General features: G+C 43.6%; 1 long non-coding RNA gene across 4 annotated transcripts in view; it reads left to right on the top strand.

Moving 5' to 3' along the window:
* Nucleotides 1-22352, top strand: part of LOC131514043 (uncharacterized) — a 57827-nt gene that overhangs the window by 19244 nt on the left and 16231 nt on the right. Inside the window, exons 4-5 of one of the 4 annotated variants that reach the window (XR_009262906.1) lie at nt 1712-1795; nt 2298-7118. The exons of 2 other annotated variants lie outside the window; for them this stretch is intronic. This is a non-coding gene — a long non-coding RNA (uncharacterized LOC131514043). Of the gene's footprint in view, nt 1-1711; nt 7119-22352 lie in introns of those variants that run through there. One more of the 4 variants, XR_009262904.1, reaches the window with a different exon arrangement.

Genomic DNA, 22352 nt, shown 5'->3' with positions numbered 1-22352 from the left:
GGGACTGGGAATAGCCCCTGGGTCTGTTAAGGGTGGTGTGTTAGGTCCCTGGGGCTGCCCTAATGCACCACCGCCAGTTGGCTGGCTTGAAACAACAGGAATTCTCAGAGTTCTGCAGGCCCGATGTCCAAAATCAAGGTGCCAGCAGGGCCGTGCTCCCTCCGCGGGCCCTCAGGGATAATGCTTTGCCTCTGCCAGCTTCTGGGGCTCCAGAGGCTCCTTGGTTTGTGTGGCTGTGGAACCCCATTCTCTGCCTGTGTCTTCACAAGGGCCGCTATGCCGCCTGTGTCTCTTAGGACACTTGTGTTTGGGTTTAGGGCTCACCTCAGAATCCAGGATGGACTCATCTCAGGATTCTCCACTTAACTACATCTGCAAACTCCCTTTTTCCGTATCAGTTCACAGTCATAGGCTCCAGGGTTTAGGATGTGGATGTAGCTTTTGTGGGGCAGCACTCCAGGTTTTGCTGGTGAAGCACTAGTAGCAAAGCATGTGAGCCGGTTCTGGAGAGAGTGGGGGCAGAGCGCAGACGGCAAGCAGGTCTAGAGCTGGAGGGTAAGACTGAGTCACACTTGCCTGATGAAAGCAAAGATCCTATTATACCCTACTCTCCGCGTCGGATGCCTCACCCCCGCACACACGTTCTCAGAAGGAGGGGCCGGAGGAGGTGGGGAGTTATATCACAGTATTCCTGTTACACAGCCATGACCTTTCTGGAACCAGCCATTGCAGTGGGTGCGTCGCATCAGGGTCTAGAGGCCACATGAGCTTGATTGGAGGTTGGAGAGGAGCGTTATCAACGGCGGGGCGGGGGGCGGGCAGGATATAAACGAGATGAAACTTGTAGTGGCCTGACTTCTGGAAGCCCTTAAGGCTGTGCGGAGGGCTCGCAGAAGCCGGGTTACCTGCAGTACTGAGGCAGCTCTCCAGAAAACAAGTGGCATGTCCTCCCAGTGGCCACAAGAGACTTGTCCTTGCACAGGAAACCCAGTCCCCAGATTTCCAGGAGAAGGAGGTAGTCTTGTATGCAGGGTGCCCTCGTTAGACTTGGCGTCAGGCTGGTACCCAGACCTCTGGTGGTAAAAGCTCACCCCAGCTGTCTGGCATAGGATTTCTTCCCCCCCCCCCCGCCCCCCCCACCCGGGTTTGTTTGTTTGTTTATTTATTTTTATTTTTTAAATATATGAAATTTATTGTCAAATTGGTTTCCATACAACACCCAGTGCTCATGCCAACAGGTGCCCTCCTCAATACCCATCACCCACCCTCCACTCCCTCCCACCCCCCATCAGCCCTCAGTTTGTTCTCAGTTTTTAAGAGTCTCTTATGCTTTGGCTCTCTCCCACTCTAACCTCTTTTTTTTTTTTCCTTCCCCTCCCCCATGGGTTCCTGTTAAGTTTCTCAGGATCCACATAAGAGTGAACACATATGGTATCTGTCTTTCTCTGTATGGCTTTCTTAAACAGCAACACAAATGGTGCACTTGGGGGAATAGTGAGTTGAGGTCATCTCAGCCTTGAGCAAAAGAGAACTAAACAGAGCGTCTTAGGTAGGGGCCATAGCCAGATAGGCCATGTTGCGACATGTAGACAGCCGGTGACGGTGACAGGCCGGATGAAATTACTCCCTGGAGGGATAGTGCCTGGAGGATGGTCAGGTGCACGGTGGGGGGGGATGTGTTCAAGTCTCAGTTGAAACATAACTTTTCCAGAAAGACATCCCTGACTAAATTGTGTTCCCTATTTCAACTCATCCTATTCCTGTGTCATCCGCCTGCGAGTGTAGCTCCACAATGGTAAGGACTGGCCCAGCATTCCTAACTCTGACTGAATAAACTGGAGAGGGGGAGGCAGAGCGTCTGGCTCCCACATCTCCTGGGGAGGGTTTTGTCCTGAGCAGTTGCCTGGTGACATCCAGGGGCACCGCCACCACTCAGCTCACCGCCTGTGGGAGCTGCTCTGTGCACAGCCACCAGGAGCAGGGTGTGCAGCGTGGGGGTGGGGTCCCCTGAAGTCACTCACTGAGGGTGGAGGGGGTGCCGCCCTCCCCCTGCACCTTTGCCTCTCCAGCGGCCTCTTTTGTCACTGTTGCCATTGCCTCCCACCTCCCAGCTCTTCCTGTCCCATGTCCTTATTCCCACACTGCAGAATGCCACATTGATGTGTCTCCTTTGAGTCCCTCTCCCCCCCGCAATGTTCCCCTGTCTTTTGGACAACCCTAGCTGAGAAAACGCGGTGGGGCGAGAGGTGTGCTACCCCCAGCACTGGCCTGAGGCCCTGCTCCCCATCCTTCGCCAGGCAGAAGTACCTCAAACGAGTGGATGGAAGCACACATTTCTACTTCTTCACACGCTTCTGGGGGTGTTCACACTCAGGCATCTCCCTGTGAGAAGGTGGGTCAGACACACAACTGTTTCTGAGGTTTGACACTGGAAATGGAATTACTGGAGAAACTCATTTTCTATGTCCTGTGCCTCTAATGTATTTTGTAATCAGAATGAGATATTAAAAAACTGAAAAAATATGTGTGTGGCTATTTACTAACCATTAGTTACTAGAATCTTTTTTAAGGAATGTTTTCAGGATTAGGGCTCTGCTCAGCTGATCTTTCTATACATCTTTTTCTCTTGAAATTTAATTTTGACACATCAGCTCCCCATTTTGTAAAGCACAGATTAAAAACCATTTATAACCTATGTTTGGCCAAAGGAAAGTTGTAGAAAAGTAGTTCCTATATTAGCTGTTTTTAAAAATTAAAGCCTAGTTCTAATTTGATTGTTGATAAGGGTGTACAATCTTGGAATATTTGAGAAGTATCCATTTTGTTGCCTGCTGGTGCACTGATCACAAACTTTTCTCTAAGTGATGTTTATTTGCTAGTTGTGAGCAGAGGGGAGTGTCCCACGGTCACTCGGGGACCTGTCTACAGAAGTGGAGTGGACTTTGTGACTCCGGGTTTGCTCCATGTGATGCTGTGTTCAGTGTGGCCCGGAAGCAATGCTCTGGTGTCCCACTTCCCTCCTGACCCATGGCACTAAATACGTAATCTAAAAAGAAAAACAAGAATGGTATCTGTTTTGTAGACACTTGAGGAAAATCCCTGAAATGGGAACAGGCTTTTTTCAAAAGCAAACTTGGCTTCGGCCTTCCAATTTCTTTGATTCTGATTGTGTTGTTCTAGAAGCTGTTACATAGCTGTTACCTACCGTTAAGGTAGGTAGTTTCCACTGTTAGAGGTGCCCCCCACCCCTGCGCCTGCTGCTTTTTTGAAGGGTGGCATTAAAGACCTAGGACTAGACTGAATTTTTGAACTCCAGGAGCATTTCTTAGTCATCTCAGCACCTCCAGTACTTGATGTGAACTAGTGAGGCGCGTGGCGTTTTCACATGGCCAGAAAGTCATCAGCCCGGTGCCTGTTCCTGGGAGTAGGTGGGCTTTGCAGTCTGCCCCCCACCCCCTGACCCTTGGACCCCAGCTCAGGGAGAGGGGGTAGAGATGAGCGGCCCCACAAACCCCCGCGGCAGATGGCTCCAGCACCCCGGGTGAGAGAACAGTGAGGGCAGCCGCAATGAGGCCAGCGGTTGGGCCGAGCGCACCCCTGCCCCCTGGCCAAGGAGCAGGGGTGACCGGAGGCGGGAAAAGAAGAGGCCCAGGCCCGGGGAATGCAAGAGAGCTTACAACCCTGGGGAGACAAGCAGGAAAAGGTTTCCTTTCCTCAGAGGAAAAGGAAGGAGAGAGCCTACTTTTAAAAACACCTACGGCCCCCGCTGGTAACCAGAGGGGCCCAGGAGGCTGGCCTCTGACGGAAAAGGGTGGGCTGGGGTGCGCAGAGCCACCCCCAAACAGCAGGCAACACAGGCGTCGAGCCGCAGGAGAAGCAGGTTTATGAGCCTTGAAACCCTCTGAGATGTGAGAGATAATATCCATAAAATCCAGGATTGCTAGAAAGCCACAGACTTGCTTCTCCAAACTGCTGAAAATAGAAAGGAGGAAGTGAAATTAATAGCGCTGGGAATGAGAAGGAAACCAGGCCATGTGTGCATATCTTCAAAGCTAGAAAATAACCACATCTTCTGAACACATTACATTCCAGGTGCTGAACCAAGCAATTTTCACTTATTATTTCATTTAATCCTCATAAAAGCCCAAGGAGATAGGTATTACAATCTTGTTTTATCGGTGAAATTCTCTTAGGTTGAGTAACTCGCCCAAAGTCACAGCTGAACCCTGTTCTAGCTGACTCGAGAGGATGGACTTAATCACTGCCGGTAGCTTTCGAACTTTTTCCACCAAGACCCACAGATCTTAACCCAGCACGCATACGTATAATATATGACTGAAAGAAAAATTTCATAAAACAGCATGTACCCTTACCACCTACAATGCTCTCTGATATTTTCTATTCATTCTATTTTATTTAAAAGGAAATGCTAGTCACGACTTGCTAAATGCATTTCCTAATTCATTAATGGGAGAGGACCCCAATCCCCCCACACAGTTGGAGGAACACTGTTACCGCCTCCTGGCAGTGGGAGGGGGTACATTGGACCCAGAAGATGGCTTTACCGGCCCCCCTGAGTTGCTGGGCTGAAGGGTAAACAGTGCAGACTGTAAAATCCTCTCGAATCTTCTGGGCCTGATGATCAGCGCAGTGCGAGAATGCGCCTCATGGACCTTTCAGGAAATGCCCCTGGGGGACACTCCGTGAATTATGAACAAATAATTAGTAAGCGATTACAAAGGGTGCATTCGTGAAGAATAATTCTTGCCAGATTGACCTCTGTCTGTCTGTCTGATGCATTTCACTAGTACTGCAGACACCATGCCTGTGAATTTCAGCAAAGCATTTGACTGATCTCCTAATAGCCCCAAGGATAACTTGGGAGATTGAGGATGGTGTGTGGTTAAGTAAACTTATTCCTGGTTGACTGCCTATCCCGAACAGGGCTCAAAAGAGACGATCTGTGAGGGAGTTCTTTGTAAAAACAAAAGAACCAGGGGAAGTTGTAATTTGTATATGAAATTGCCTCTGCCTCCTCCACTAGGGTGTGAGCCCTGTGAGGGTGGAGGACTTGTCTCCTCCGCCATCTTGCATCCCCAGCACTCAGCCCAGGCTCAGACATTTAGATGCTCCTCAAGAGTCAAGAACTCTCAGGGGATGTTATCATTAATTAGTCAATATCTGCCTGAGAGAGGACTCTGGGGACACGGTCCAGGGTTCTGGCCTTAGTCCTCTTGTGCTCCACATTCTCTCCAGTTACTTGGACAGAGAAACAGATGACATATTTACCAAAGTTTCAGGTGGCAAAAAACTGGGACAGCCAAAGCACTGGATGAATCGGGGTCCAAAAATAACTTAGCAGCCGGGAACGGTGGGCCGAATCAAGATGAAAAATAATAGAGATCTGTGTTCTGCCTGTAGGTCTAAGACTTAACTTCCCTAGCGCAGGATGAGGGGGTATACGGTTTAACAGCAACACACGTCAGGGACTTGTGGTTTACATTGGAAACTAACAAATGAAGCAGCGATGTGGCAAGGTCACCAGCCAACACTGCAGACTTAGCCTGTGAAAATACAAGCTTAGTGAACAAATAGCAGAAGGTCAGAGCCCCTCTACTTCGTGCAGGTCAAATGACACTGGAAGGGCTGGCTTTGAACAGCAGTTATTAAGGACGATATGGACACATTGCAAACCTTCTAGAGGAGAATATGTTGAATTTGCCCACATCAAAATCAAGGATTTCTGTTCAGTAAAACACCAGAAAGGCACTGAATGGCTGGATAACAGACTAGGAAAAGATGTATACAATTAACACAGAATTAACATCCAGGGTATTTAAGGAACACCCTCACATCAACAAGAGAAAAGCAGGAAACTAGGAGAAAAGAGGGCACAGGGGATGAGCAGGCGTTTTGCAGAAGAGGAAATTGGAATTGCCACCGGTGTAAGAAGAGAGGCTGGGATCTGCCACTAATCAAAGGAACTCAAATTAAAACAACAGGACTCTCCTGTAATAGGATAACTCTCCCCAGCAACCCTCCTGCTGAAACAGCTAAATAAGCTGGATAAAATGTTGAAAATAACCTCTGTGAAAAGCTGACAAGATGGGATGAGGTAGGACAGCATCCTAAGGCACGGGATCAAGGAGTGAGGAGCCCAGAGGCTGGTCCCTTCCTGAGGATTGCACTGAAGCGGAGGGTTGAACTTTCCTATTGATGGCCTCTTGAGATGAATATGTCCCCGGGCCTGTTCCGGGTGGAAAGTCTAACAGGAGACCCCATTCCCCGCAATGTGCCCAGTTAAGGGTAAACTAGAGGTGGACCAATCTGCCAGAATCACAGCCTGGTTCTGTTTGCCTGGGCTACGGCAGGGCATCCCAAGCCTCAACTTTGAATAACTCAGCACTGGCAATGCCCCCAGGCTCTTGAAAGCAGCAAACACAAATTCTCTGTGGAGAAAGCTACCTTCATCCCAAATTATTCCTACAAATAATCTTTGAAATATAACAACCAGCATATAATCAAAGATAACTTGGGAAACAAGGAAATCAGGCTCCAGTCCGGTGCCCTGGAAGCCCAATTTCTGTGGCTGCTAGACTCCAAATCTGACACCTGGGAGCTGGGGTGCCACTGACTAAGCGTGTGGCCATCAGCGCCCATGTGCCCTGGCGGCCAGGGATTGTGTGAGTGGGTGACCGTGTGTGTGCCACCAGCATGGTTTTTTTAGAGCAGAAGTTTGTTTGTTTTAAGTGAGTTTATTTATTTTTGGAGAGAGGGGAGGGGAGGAGCAGAGAGAGAGAGGGAGAGAGAGAGAATCCCCAGCAGGCTCCACCGCACTGTCAGTGAGGAGCCTGGGGCAGGGCTCAAACTCACAAATGGTGAGGCAAAGTGGGATGCTTAAACGACTGAGCCACCCAGGCACCCCTAAGGGGCTCTAAATAGGAAGGCAAAGTGATTTTTCATGTTGAGGTGATTACAACTTTAACTATTTTATTTGTATTGCTGTCATAGTGTTAAAAAAATCATTTAATTTGTTAAAGTCTAATGCATAGAAGAAGTAATCCAGATTATTAGGAAAATAAAATCTACAATACTTTTATAATGTCAGTATATTTTTTGGTAATGGTGGTCTCTTCACAGAATCCGACAAAAATAAACTCACGGTCAAAATGCAAAACTGACCAATTAGCTGGAGAGGGTTCATCTCCCAATGACTCCAGTTATTTACGTCCTCTATTTTTCTTAAATTTATCAACAAAATCATCTTTCCATATTTCTTTAGATACATTTGTGAAGTTAATGATTGATTTTAATTAGTTAATCATTTAATGGGATTAACATTTTTTGAAGTCCCTATAGTCAAATGTAGCCTACAGCCAAACCTGAAGCATAAAGATCGTGTATAAAATTTGTATCAATTGGGAATGCAAGCTGGTGCAGCCACTCTGGAAAACAGTATGGAGGTTCCTCAAAAACTAAAAATAGAGCTACCCTATGACCCAGCAATTGCACTACTAGGCATTTATCCACGGGATACAGGTGTGCTGTTTGGAAGGGACACATGCACCCCATGTTTATAGCAGCACTTTCAACAATAGCCAAAGTATGGAAAGAGCCCAGATGTCCATCGATGGATGAATGGATAAAGAAGATGTGGTATATATATATATATATATATGTATATACACACACGCACACACACACACAATGGAGTATTACTCAGCAATCAAAAAGAATGAAATCTTGCCATTTGCAACTACGTGGATGGAACTGGAGGGTATTATGCTAAGTGAAATTAGAGAAAGACAAAAATCATATGACTTCACTCATATGAGGACTTTAAGAGACAAAACAGATGAACATCAGGGAAGGGGACAAAACAGAAGAGACTCATAAATATGGAGAACAAACTGAGGGTTACGGGAGGGGTTGTAGGAGGGGGGATGGGCTAAATGGGTAAGAGGCATTAAGGAATCTATTCCTGAAATCATTGTTGCATTATATACTAACTAATTTGGATGTAAATTAAAAAAAAATCTCTTTCAAGAAACATAAATAAGATGATACAAAGTTAGAAGGAAAAAAAAATTATATCATTGGGTGCCTGGGTGGCTCAGTTGGTTAAGTGTCTGAGTCTTGATTTTGACTTAGGTTATGATCTCACAGTTCTCGAGATTGAGCCCCTGGTCGGGCTCTGCACTGACAGTGAGGAGCCTGCTTGGGATTTTCTCTTTCCGTCTCTCTCTGCCCTTCCCCGCTCAAAATAAATAAATAAACACTTAAATTTTATATCAAATGACAGGCACACGCACACAAAAGGACAAACACTATTTGCTGAAAGTTGATTAAATCAAGAAACCTAGACCAGCATTTTAAATAAGTGGTCAATCTACCTCATTAAAATCAGATCCCCTAACTCCAAATGACTAGGTACAACTTATGCTAATATTTAAGATAGATGGCAATTCTCGAACACTCCAGCTGGTCCCTGGATGATGATCCTGGGAAGAGCTGGACTGGCGAGGGGTCTCCTGAAACCCATGTTGTGAGCAGGCTCGTTGCAGCTTGGGCCTGGGTAATGAAGGATTGATGACTGAAATGTGTTGCCACCAACTGGCTTTAATGTGTCCTGGTTTACTGATGCAAAATTGTTTATGTTGAAGTTACATTTGCAAACTCCTTATTAAGAGATTAAATTTACACTGGTTTGCTTTGTTGTATTTGGAATGCTCAGATACATTTTTTATTATCTTCTGGGAGCTCCAGGGGTTTCTCACAAGTAAGCTTCTTGTTAATTGCCTTTTTTGTGCATAAACAAAATCCCAAATTGGAAAAATGAAAGAAAATGAAGAACTAAAATTTCTTTACTTAAAATGCAATTTAAAAAAAAATGCAATTCTTTTGTAGTTTTATGCATTCTTTCTCCTTTTTCATGAATTATTTAACACGTTTTTATGATCCGTGGGGTTAACTGGCCTGAATTAAAATCGGAACGGGGAAAAAATATGTCGTCCAAATGATGGTGTATTTTTCCAGTAATAGTTCTGAAGAACAATGGGGTGAATCTGAACAAGCATGAACTTTACAATCATTCAGACCTGGGTTTTAACTGGGGTTCCCCAATTAGCTCTAAACTGATGCCTTTGTTGCAGTTTCTGTTCTGTCCGATGGGAATATCACCACCCTTGCAGTTGTTATGAAGGTTAAAGATATGAGTAAAGTGTCTGGCACATGAGAAGGAGTGTTTAATATTATTCCCTGGTATGATTCTTTTATAAGTTTATTTTTTAAATGTTTATTTATTTATTTGAGAGAGAGAGAGAGAGAGAGAATATGCACACGCGCACGAGTGGGGCAGGGGTAGAGAGAGAGGGAGAGAGAGAATCCGTGAGGTCATGACCTGAGCTGAAATCAAGAGTAGGATGCTCAACCGACTAAGCCACCCAGGTGCCCCTCCCCAGTATGATTCCTGCCAGGATTTAATGGTTTAAGCATGTCAGTCTTGTGGGGGTTTTGTGTTGTTTGTTTGCTTTTACACTTAGTCTGACCTCGTGGACTGTTCTTGTCCTTCTGTATATTCTTTTCAATATGCTTTTATTTTCACCTGAACTTGAGACATACCTTCTTCATGTAAGTTCATTGATCTGATCTTCACAATAGCCTATGAAGGTCTCTTTCAAGGCCATGAACATGAGCTCACAATCCAAAATGGGGAAATCCACAAGGAAGTAGTCCACCATGAATGAGAATTTGCCTACGTAACAAAGAGCAAGTTTAGACCCAGACAATGGAACAACAAGATTCAAGCTATAAGTATGTTAAAAATAACTGAAGTCAGGGGCACTTGGGTAGCTCAGTTGATTAAGTGTCCGACTTAGGCTCAGGTCAAGATCTCACTGCTTGTGAGTTCAAGCCCCGCGTTGGGGTCTGGGCTGACAGCTCAGAGCCTGGAGCCTACTTTGGATTCTGTGTCTCCTTTTCTCTCTGCCCCTCCCCCACTCGCACTCTGTCTCTCTCTCTCTCCCTGTCTCAAAAAGAAATAAACACTAAAAAATTATATATTTTTTTAAATTAAAAAATAAATTAAAAAATAAAAATAATTGAAGTCATAAGACAAAGAATCAAAAGCATGTGAAAGAACAGAATTCTATAAAAAAGGTTAGGTATCAATAATTACAAATGATTATTATAGGGACGCCTGTTAAGCATCCAACTCTTGATTTTGGCCCCATTCATGATCTCATGGTTTGTGAGTTTGAGCCATTGGACTCTGCCCCGACAGCTCAGAGCCTGCTTGAGATTCTCTCTCCCTTTCTCTCCCCCTCTCTCTGCTCCTCCACCACTCGTGAGCATGCTCACTCTCTAAATAAATAAATAAATAAATAAATAAATAAATAAATAAATATTAATTTTAAAATGATTATTATAAACTCAGTGGATGGATTAAAAGTAGCTGAGGTTAGAGTCAGGCACTGGGAGATAGATCTGGCAAAATTATATAAAATGTAGCACAGAAAAAGAGGTCCCTGGCTGGTTCAATCCATAGAGAGTGTGACTCTTGAGTCATGAGTTCGAGCCCCAAGTTGGGTGTTGAGCTTACTTTAAAAATAAATAAATAAATAAATAAATAAATAAATTAATTAATTAATTAATTAAATGGCTAAAATCATGAATTAAAAAATAAATAAATAAAATGTAGCACAGAAATGGGGCACCTGTCTGGTTTAGTTGATGGAACATGAGACTTTTGATCTTGGGGTTGTAGGTTTGATCCCCACATTAGCTGTAGAGATTACTTTTAAAAAATCTTAAGAAAATGTAGCACAGAAAAATAAAGAGATGAAAAGTATAAAAGAGGAAAAGGCATGGTGGGTAGAGTGAGGTGTCTGTAAAAAATCAGAGCATCAGAGCATAGAGAGAATGAGGAGGAATGGAGAAATGCTCGTTTATTTACAAATTCATTCAACAACTATTTATAAGCACCTAAAGTGTGCCAGGCACTATTTTAGGCTCTTTCAACAACAAATAAGGAGATGATGAGAAGAGATCGTGGTTGATCATCTTCCAGAGCTGATTTTGGACAAGAACTGTCAGTCTCAGGAAGTCAATCCCAAGATACACTAAATCTTCATCCAAATAAATCAGAGAAAAACTGAAGAACTCAAAGATGGGAGGGGAGTGAGGGTGGGAGGACATGTTAAAAGAAACCAGAAAGAAAACACGTTTTCCACAAAGCAACGATGCCTAGACAAATAGCAAATTTCCCAACAACAACTACAGAAACTAGAAGGCAGAGGAATGTTGTCTTCATTGTTCTTAGGGGAAATACCTGGAAACTTGGACCGTCACACCCAGCTAGTTCATCATGTGAGAATAAACGTGAATCGAACAAAACACCAGTACACAGTTAACTCTTGTTTAGGTTGACGTAATTCCTTACGGACTTTTTAGATAATTAAAGAAATACGGATATAGATAGGATTAGACTGTATGAAGAATTACTATGTTGTTAGTGAAAAATGATACTGTGGTTAAGTAGGAATCGTCCTTATTTTCATAAGATGATTACGCGAGAATTTAGGGGTGAAATTTCATAATGTGTGTACTAACTTTTCAAAAACCGCAATGAGCTTTTATTTCATCTCATCGTATTGGCAAAAGTAAAAAGAAACATCTGCAAATACCAAGTATACCAAGTACTGGGGGAAGGAAAGGTCTATATACTGCTCGCAGAGGCATAAATTGGCTAAGTGGAGAGTGATTTGGTATTGGGTGGTCAAGTGCAATATGCAATTTCCTCCTACCCATTGATGCTGCTGTTGGAGGATGTGGCCAAGATGATGTGGCAGGCAGCTGACCCTCGAGCTGGACCCAAGCAATTCAAGGCTCCTTACCCACTCCCCTCTGCTTGGAATGTGTGCGCCGTGGGAGCCTTTTTCAAACACAGAGCCTTGAGAGATCATGTGTTATTGAGACCATCTGGATGGGATATGTGACTGAACCAGGTTAAGGCCTCTATATCAACTTAATAAAAATTTTTTTTAATGTTTACTTATTTATTTATTTTGAGAGAGACAGATAGAGCACCAGCAGGGGAGGGGCAGAGAGAGAGGGAGACAGATAATCCCAAGCAGGTTCCACACTGTCAGTGCAAAGCCCAGTTCAGGGCTCCAACTCATGAACTGTGAGATCATGACCTGAGCCGAAATCAAGAGTTGGAAACTTAACCGACTGAACCACCCAGGTGTCCCTATAAATTTTTAAGACTTGTTGGGCCGGTGCCAGAAATCTACTTGCTTGCCAAGACTAGCCTTGTAAGTAAATTCCCTTGCTTATTAAAACTGACACCTACCAATCTGGGATGGCCTGCCTCTTTCTTGGGCAGGCCTCTGTGTATGGGGGCCAGTTTCAGATTACACTGGGAAAGTTCCTGAGATTGTGAACCAGTAGCGACTTTTTAAGTTTATATCCTAGAAAATTTACAGAGATATATGTACAGAGATATATGTTAGATGGTCCCACTGCACTGTGTACTGATTATCCATCAAATGTATATGTCCCTCCATCCTCAGGGTGCAGTTTTCAACACTTCTCAGCCTCTTGTTTATCATTTTGTCATTGGAATCTATCACACATAAGTCCTATCTAGAAAAAGTCCAAAACAAACCATTAATGAGGGATACAGTCCTAGCGTAGAACTTTGTACAAGAATGCTTATTATATAGCAGGTGGACCCATAATATGGTAATGTATTCTGATGGGAATAGTGCATCACTTGTGATATGAGCTAGCTCAGAATGCTTGATTTAAATCTAATCAAGCCCTGGGATTCTAACCTACAGTTAAAAGGAAATATAGAGGAAAGAGGAACAGGCTAAACACCACAAGAAAGCAATCAGACCCAGAAGGTAGGATATTTCATAGGACGACCGGACCTGTCTGTTCAGGAAATCAGTGTCACAAAAAAAGGAACTGACATTAAAAGAGGCTTAAGGGGCATAAAAAATAAACTGACACAGTGTCTGGTTCTAGACTGGATCTGATTTGGAAAACCACATATGATTGGGATAATGGGGGAAATCAGAATATGGAATGGACATTCCTTGATATTAAGGAATTACTGTTTCTGGTGTTAGATGTGTTTGTGTTCATTTGGCCTGTGTGAGCAAAGGTTCTTTTTAAAATGTAGACACAAATATTTATGATTGAGATATCAAGACATCTAAAATTCTGGATTTTTAAAATATGAAGTAAGTTTGTTTTTGTTGTTGTTGTTGTTTTAATGAGGGTGAAATAGAGTAATTTTCATTCAAAGAAAAACTCAGAGTGAAAGATTCCTAAGGGATGTATTTCAGGATGAAGGAAATGGGACACTGAGATACAACAGAGAAAAGTGTACAACTGAAGACTTGAGTACATTTCAACAGGTGTGGACTTTGTAAAGCAATAATAATAGCATAAATATGGGATATATAAAATAAGATACAACTGAATGCTGGACACTGTAACACACCAGATGGAAGGGAGGTGTCAGTGTAGCAGCTGTCAGAGGCCCTTTATTGTTCTGAAAGAAGGTACGGAAATTAAGCAACTTTGAACTGTCAGGTATGCATGTTAAAATATTAAAGATGGGGCACCTGGGTGGCTCAGTTGGTTAAGCATCCGACTTCGGCTCAGGTCATGATCTTGTGGTTCATGGGTTCACGTCCTGTGTTGGGCTCTCTGCTGTCAGCATGAAGTCCGCTTCAGATCCTCTGTCTCCCTCTCTCTCTGCCCCTCCCCCATGCTCTCTCTGTCTCTCAAAAATAAATAAACATAAAAAATATTAGAGATTTTATTTTTTAAAGTAATTTCTACACCCAACGTGGGGCTCAAACTTACAAGAATCACATGCTCTACCAGCTAAAAGCCAGCCAGGTGCCCCAAAATATTAAAGATATTTACTAAAAGAATAAAAGTAGGATTGTAACTTCCAAACCACTAGAGAGGAAATAAAGGAAAAAAGAAAACACAATCATTCCAAATCCAAGAAGGAAAGCAGAAATGCAGGCAGCATAGGAAAATCACAAAACACAAGATAATAGTAGTAAGTCCAAATGTATCACTAATCAAAATAGATACAATTTTCCCATCTTTCCAAGGATTGGTGGTTTGGAAGATTTTAAAATATTAAGCTATATACTATTTACTAGAGCAGATATAAAAGAAAGAGGCACAGAAAAGTTTAAAATAAATGGATATAAAAAGACATACCAGACAAGGGATGCCTGGCTGGCTCAGTTGGTAGAGCATGGGACTCTTGATCTCAAGGTCATAAGTTCAAGCTCCACGTTGGGCATGGAACCTACTTAAAAAAAAAAAAATTACATATATATATATATATATATATATATATATATATATATATATCAGACAAAAAACTAACCAAAAGAAAGCATTATTAGAAATGAAGCAGGGGCGGGGGAGTGCCTAGGTGGCCCAGTCGGTTAAGCGTTCAACTCTTGATTTTGGCTCAGGTCATGATCTCATGGTTCATGATTTCAAACCCCACATCGGGCTTGGGATTCTGTCTTCCGCTCTCTCTGCTCCTCTCTCTCTGGCTCTCTATCTCTCTCTTTCTCAAAAATAAATAAATAAAAACATTTTAAAAAGAAAAGAAAGAAATGAAGAGGGGGTTGTCTGGTGGCTCAGTCGGTTAGGCATCTAACCCTTGAGTTCAGCTCCGGTCATGATCTCATAGTGAGATTAAGCCCTGAGTCTACTTGGGATTCTCTCTCTTTCCCTCTCTCTCTGCCCTTCTCCCGTTCATATGTGCGCACACTCTCTTTCTCTCTCAAAATAAATAAATAAACTAAAAAAAAAAAAAAAGGAAATGAAGAGGATCACTATCAACAAAACAAAAAGGCAACCTACTGAATGGGAGAAGACATTTGCAAATCATATACCCCATAAGGGGAAAGAGTATAGAGGTTCTTCAAAAAATCAAAAATAAACAATTCTTAAAATAAATTTTTTTTTTTTTTTTTTTTTTAAATTTTTTTTTTTCAACGTTTTTTATTTATTTTTGGGACAGAGAGAGACAGAGCATGAACGGGGGAGGGGCAGAGAGAGAGGGAGACACAGAATCGGAAACAGGCTCCAGGCTCCGAGCCATCAGCCCAGAGCCCGACGCGGGGCTCGAACTCACGGACCGCGAGATCGTGACCTGGCTGAAGTCGGACGCTTAACCGACTGCGCCACCCAGGCGCCCCTAAAATAAAATTTTTTAATGTTTATTATTTATTTATTTTTCTAAAGAGACAGAGTGTGAGTGGGGGAGGGGCAGAGAGAGGGAGACACAGAATCCAAAACAGGCTTCAGGCTCTGAGCCATCAGCACAGAACTCGATCCGGAGCTCGAACCCACGAACCCACAAGATCATGACCTGAGTGGAAGTTGGATGCTTAACCGACTGAGCCACCCAGGCGCCCCTTTTTAATGTTTATTTTTGAGAGAGAGAGAGAAGGAGAGAGAAGGAGAGAGAGAATCCAAAGCAGGCTCCAGGCTCTGAGCTGTCAGCACAGAGCCCCACTCTGGGCTCAAACTCACGAGCTGTGAGATCATGACCTGAGCCAAAACCGACAGTCAGATGCTTAACCGACTGAGCCACCCAGGAGATCTAACTTAAAAAAAAAATTCTTAGGGGCGCCTGGGTGGCTCAGTCGGTTAAGCGTCCGACTTCGGCTCAGGTCACGATCTTGCGGTCTGCGGGTTCGAGCCCCGCGTTGGGCTCTGGGCTGATGGCTCAGAGCCTGGAGCCTGCTTCTGATTCTGTGTGTTTCCCTCTCTCTCTGCCCCTCCCCCATTCATGATGTGTCTCTCTCTGTCTGAAAAATAAATAAACATTAAAAAAAAATTTTTTTTAAATTCTTAAAACAGATAAAAGCAAAACGGGGCACCTGGTGGCTCAGTCAGTTGAACATCTGACTGTTGGTTTCAGCTCAGGTCGTGATCTCACAGTTCGTGGGTTGGAACCCCATGTCTGGCTCTGCACTGCCAGCGTAGAGCCTGCTTGGGATTCTCTCTCAATCTCTCTCTCTCTCTCTCTCTCTCTCTCTGCTTGTGCTATCTCTGTCTCTCTCAAAATGAATAAATAAAACTTTTTAAAAATTCTTAAAAAAATAAAAAATAGAACTACCTTATGACTAATTCTACCGTATATTTACTCAAAGAAAATTAAAACACTAAATTGAAAAGATATATAGACCCCTATGTTTATTGCATCATTATTTATAATAGCCAAGATATGAAAGCAACCCAAGTGTCCATCAATAGATGAATAAATAAAGAAGTGGTACATATATGCAGTGGAATATTACTGAGCCATAAAAAAGAATGGCATCTTGCCATTTGCAACAACATGGATGGACCTAGAGGGTATTATTCTAAGTGAAATAAATCAGAGAAAGACAAATACCGTATGATTTCACTTATATGTGTAATCTAAAAAAACAAAACAAATGAATAAACAAAAAGCTGAAACAGACCCATAAACACAGAGAACAAACAGATGGTTGCCAGAGGGGAAGCGGGGTGGGGGGGCTGGGGGGGAGGGCTGGGCAAAGTGGGTAAAGAGAGATGGGAGAAACAGGCTTTCGTATGGAATGAATAAGTCACAGGAATAAAAGGCATAACACAAGGAAGATAGTCAGTGGTATTGTAATAGTGTTGTATGGTGACAGATGGTAGCTACCCTCGTAGTGAGCATAGCATAACATATAAATTTGTCAAAATCACTGCTCTACACCTGAAACTAATGTAACATTGTGTGTCAACTGTATCTCAATGAGAATAGACTAGACTAGACTAGAATAGAATAGAATAAAATACCAAGTTATCTTAAAAAGAAATGAAGGGGATCTCTATATAATCATAGACGATATATTCACAAGGAAGAAGTTAAAATTCTTAATTATATGCACAAAGTAAAATAGTCTATAAATGTAAGAGCAAAAGCTAACAGATTTATAAGGAGATATTTATAATTGTCAATGATTTTAACATACATCTCAGAAGTTTCTAGATTAAGTAGGCAAAGTAAGAACTATATTAGCACACCATAGGTAAGCAATCTTGCATATGATTATCCTGTCAAGTACATATGAGACACTTGCAAAAATGGCAAAAAAAAAAGAGGGGGGGTTAAAATTTTAATTTAAATTCTAGTTAACATACAATGCAACATTGGTTTCAGGAGTAGAATTCAGTGATTCATCAGTTACATACAACACCTAGTGCTCATCATAACAAGTGCAAAAATGGCAAAAATTGACGTGTACCAGGACACAAAGTAAGTCTTAGCAAATTGCAAAGGTTATTATCATATAAGACAATATGCTTAGACCACATGCAATCAAGTTAGAAATCAATTTTTTTTTAATTTTTTTAACGTTTATTTATTTTTGAGACAGAGAGAGACAGAGCATGAACAGGGGAGGGTCAGAGAGAGGGAGACACAGGATCTGAAACAGGCTCCAGGCTCTGAGCTGACAGCACAGAGCCCGACACGGGGCTCGAACTCACGGACCGCGAGATCGTGACCTGAGCTGAAGTCAGCCGCTTAACCGGCTGAGCCACCCAGGCGCCCCAGAAATCAATTTTTTAAGAAGACTTTTAAGTCTCTCTGTTTTTACACATTGAAAACACACACACAACTTCTGGATGAGTCATAGGTCCAGTAAAAGATCCCACGGTAAAGGGACTACAGCTTGCATCTGGACAGTGACTGCAGTCGAAATTGCACCAGGTTACGCTGACAGTAGTCCACAGTCATTTTTCTAAGATTACACTTGACTTCTGCACAGGCCAAACTGGTGAATTAAATGGGAAGGGTTAGGAGTCCCTCGCCCTGCTTCTTTCAAGTCTTTGATGAGAATGTTAATGTCTGCATTTCCCTCAGAGATGCAGTGTTGCTTCTGGTTTACTCTCTTGACAGGAGGTAGAGGTTCCAGAAGCTTCCACTTAGCCCTGCTACCATAAAGGCCCCATACTGATTCCATAGGTGAGAGCCAATGTGGGGATTCTGCCAGTTGCCCAATACATCTATTCCATTTATACCATTTATACTCTCAGGAACCAGGGAAATAGCCACAGGATGAGTGCATGGGCCAACCGGGCCTGTTGTGAGTCACACTTGAGTTGAGAGTCTTTGTATCATGTGTCCACCATATACCCTTACTTTGAGTGGTAGGCCACATTTTTGAGTTGGTGGCATTTTTTTTAAAGGCATTTTTTTTTTTTTTAAAAGGCATTTTTTTAAATGTTTATTTATTTTGAGAAAGAGCATGAGCAGGGGAGGGGCAGAGAGAGAGGGAGAGAGAGAATCCCAAACAGGCTCTATGCTGTTGGTGCAGAGCCCAACATGGGGCTTGAACTCCCACATGATGAGATTATGACCTGAGCCGAAATCAAGAGTTGGAAACTGACTGAGATACCCAGGCACCCCCACAGAAGCATTTTGAATCCTAAGGAATTGGCATCAATTCAGAGCCAGTGTCTAGTAATCCCTGAAAGGTCCAGGTCTTTCCTTCTACCCATTACACAGTTCTTCTAGTAAATAGTTGTGGGTTCCTTTGGGAATGCTTGCAGAAAGATTAAGGTGTTTGTGGAGCAAGGTCCTTGCTCAAGGGAACCTGGCTTTTTGAAAGGGCTTTGGGTCTTGTGAACTGATTTCAGTCTGGAAACTGAGATTCTCTACCATGGTGACTCAAGTTAGGTGTTTGGCTACCAGACCTAGAGTTTTTCCTGTTACGTGGATCAAGTAATTCTAGTAGGCTGATTATCTATTTCATTCCCGAGGACACGATGATCAGTTACCACTAAAGATCTCTGCGGGCTAAGGCATTCTGATTACTGAAACATCCCTGATGCCCTCTCTGGTGGAAGTGCCCACCTTGTGTTTGATGGGTAAGTGCTTCCACTTGGCCTCTGCTACAAAGGAATAGTATCATCATCTGATTTCTCACTGAAATCAGAAGTGCAGTTTAAGAGTGGCATCCCCTACAGTCATAAGTGGCCCACAAGGGAGAGAAACCACAGAACTCTTCCGGCATAGAGGTGCTCCCCTCACAAACACATTTCACAGTGCCGTAGTAAAGGGGGTATCTTCTTGGCCCTTCACACAGAATATAGTAAGGGGATAGGTCACACATGATGGATGCAATCCAACATTGCAATCTCCCTACGCATCTGGATTTCCTCCTCCACATCATGCCAGGAAAGCTCTGGCACCTTGACCCCATTAAATTAGACCTCATTAGGGGCACCTGGGTGGCTCAGTCGGTTAAGCGTCCAACTTCGGCTCAGGTCACGATCTCGCGGTCCGTGAGTTCGAGCCCCGCGTCGGGCTCTGTGCTGACTGCTCAGAGCCTGGAGCCTGTTTCGGATTCTGTGTCTCCCTCTCTCTCTGACCCTCCCCCGTTCATGCTCTGTTTCTCTCTGTCTCAAAAATAAATAAACGTTAAAAAAAATTAAAAAAAAATTAGACCTCATTAAACTGGAATATTGAGTTCAAGTTTCAGTCAGCCAATCAAATAAGACGTTTAGAGCCACCTCTAGCTACACAAACTAACAGACTGCATCTGGAATTCTAGTAAGCTTATTCATGTAAAAAACTTGATAGAGTGTTAAAAACTTTTTTTTTTTTTTTTTTTTTTTTTTTTTGGATATGGTGTTCTATCTCGCCCTCCTTGATTTACCAACCTAAGAACCCATTCCCACACATGTTCCTTGGGTTAGTACCAATATATGTTAGAAAATTCCTGGGGCGCCTGGGTGCTCAGGTCACGATCTCGCAGTTTGTGGGTTCGAGCCCCACGTCGGGCTCTGTGCTGACAGCTCAGAGCCTGGAGCTTGCTTCAGATTCTGTGTCTACTCTCTCTCTCATGCTCTCTCTCTCTCTCTCTCTCTCTCAATAATAAATAAATGTTAAAAAAATTTAAAAAATAAAAAGAAAATTCCTGCAATTCTTTTGATGTCTATACTACTTTCTCCTGGGTTCCAATTTGTGTTCCGGTACCTCTGGAGCATGCTAAGGTTTTACACTATTTATGGGCCTAGTGGCAAAGGCGGATGGCTGTGGTGGATCTTGAGGAGAAGGGGCATCCTCTTTCAAGGCATCTGCCTCAGGCAAGGTTATCACAAGTTTTTCAAGTAGGTGAAAACGACTATCTTCAGACACGAGAGGGCAAACTACTTGCACTGGCAAGGGGGCTCAGAATGACCTGGGAGTTCAAGATTATCAGTTTTATTTGGATGCCTCAGTTCATTTGGGATGTCTCAATTTCAAGGTTCAGATCTCATTCTTTCCAGATCTCAGGGCCCTAACTTTCACCTGAAGACCTTGGCAAGACTGTTAATTCAACAGTCATTATAATTCAGCAACCTACACAATTGAATTTTGATTTTGATTTTGATTGTTAGCTATATCAGCCCTGGAACTATAAGAAATAAGAAGTTCTTTTAGGGTTATCCTGGAAGCTTTCTGGTTCTCATTCCATGACTTCACAGTCCTGAACTATTATTTTCTCTTTACATCGGAACAACTTGTCTCACGCCACAGTCCTTACAGTCATCATTATTATTTTGTTTTGATAGAGAGCATGCACACAAGTAAGCAAGGGAGGGGCAGAGTGAAGAGAGAGAGAGAGAGAGAGAGAGAGAGAATCTTAAGCAGGCTCCATGCTCAGTGTGGAGCCTGATGCAGGGCTCAATCCCACGAACTGTGAGATCATGACCTGAGCCCAAATCAAGAGTTGGATGCTCAACTGATTGAGCCACCCAGATGCCCCTAAAGTCTTTTTTTTTTTTTTTTTGGTGATAAAGGTGATTTTATTAAAGCACACAGGGTGACAAACCCGTGGGCAGAAAGAGCTGCCTCCCATTAGTCATTTTCAAATTTATTTTGTTATCATTTTATTTTAAGTTTATTTATTTATTTTTGAGAGGTGGGGGGTGGGGGCAGAAAGAAAGGAAGAGAGAGAATCCCAAGCAGGCTCTACACTGTCAGTGAAGAGCCCAACACAGGGCTCGAACTCACAAACTGAAAGTTCACGGCCTGAGCTGAAACCAAGTCATTTTTACAAAGATCTTGTTTTTTAAGTATACTCTACTCCCAATGTGGGGTTTGAACTCACAACCCTGAGATCGAACGTCACATGCTCCACGGAGCCAGACAGGCGCCCCCTTATCATCACTGTTAATGGCTTAACGGCAAAAGGCCGCAGCCACATGGGCTCCCGAGGCATGTGCTCAGTTGGCACTTCACGATCAACCACAGATGACAGTCCGATTAATTGTGGTGCCATTGCATGCTGTGGGCTACTAGCAGCCCATCTGTCATTGACAAAGAGGTCAGCACTGCTATCAAGCCGGAGCCTGTGACCCAACCAACGCCCAAATCCCACCTATATCGGCCTACTTCCTGGGACCATTCTTGGTACCAATTCATTCATTTGTGCCCAGTCAAGAGACAGAAACCACACAGTAATGTAAACAGGGTAGCTTACGATAAGGAATTATTAAACAATGGTAGGTTAGTAACCATAAAGAGGTGCAGAAGTGTCCTAGAGCCGAGGGAGAGTGCCCCAGCCTCTGGTTCAGACCTTACTGACCCACTGCGTGGCAGAGAAGCTTGCTGGGTTGCCCAGGCCAGAGCTAGTCAGCAATCACAAGACAAGCAGGAGACAACCCTCCAGGTTGTGAGCGAACGGAGGCTACTGGGCAGACATGTAGAGACAGTCGAGGCATGTGGAGTGTGTGGTGGTCACATCAAGAAGGTTGTGGGAAATAATCATGGGGCGAAGTGAGCCGAGGCCGGTGGGTGGGCAAGCAGAGGGGGTCAGGGCACTGCCACGGGCCATGAGGCCTGGATATACTGTATCTGCCCCGGGAGGACAGCAGCAAACTAGTCCCTGGGCCCACTGGGACTTCGTGGTAGCTGAAGGGCTGCATTCTCTAGACTCATGGCTGGAGCGGAGCACTCCCAGATGGTCCCGCCCTCGGCCACCACAAACACACACGTCCACACATTGCTGCTAGGCCATGGAGCAGGGGCAACAAAGACAGAATGCAGCACGTTGGAACGAGGAAGAAAAATGCCCTCGTTCTTCTGTCCTCCCGTGCCCTCTACATCATGCTCACTGTACAGAAGAAATACTTAAATCGTCCAGTCCATGACTGCCGAGCTAGGACTGAAGGATGAATTTGGAGCTGAGAGTTCATACATTGAGAACTGGCATAATGCTGTCCATCACTTTGCTATAGCGCTTAAAAACAAGCAGGGCCAATGGGGAGCCTGGGTGGCTCAGTCGGTT

Source organism: Neofelis nebulosa, chromosome 6 (genome assembly GCF_028018385.1).
Source record: "Neofelis nebulosa isolate mNeoNeb1 chromosome 6, mNeoNeb1.pri, whole genome shotgun sequence".
In the NCBI taxonomy this organism is placed as follows: domain Eukaryota; kingdom Metazoa; phylum Chordata; class Mammalia; order Carnivora; family Felidae; genus Neofelis; species Neofelis nebulosa.
Note: the sequence above shows the minus strand (reverse complement) of the source record. Positions and strands in the feature narration are given on the sequence as shown.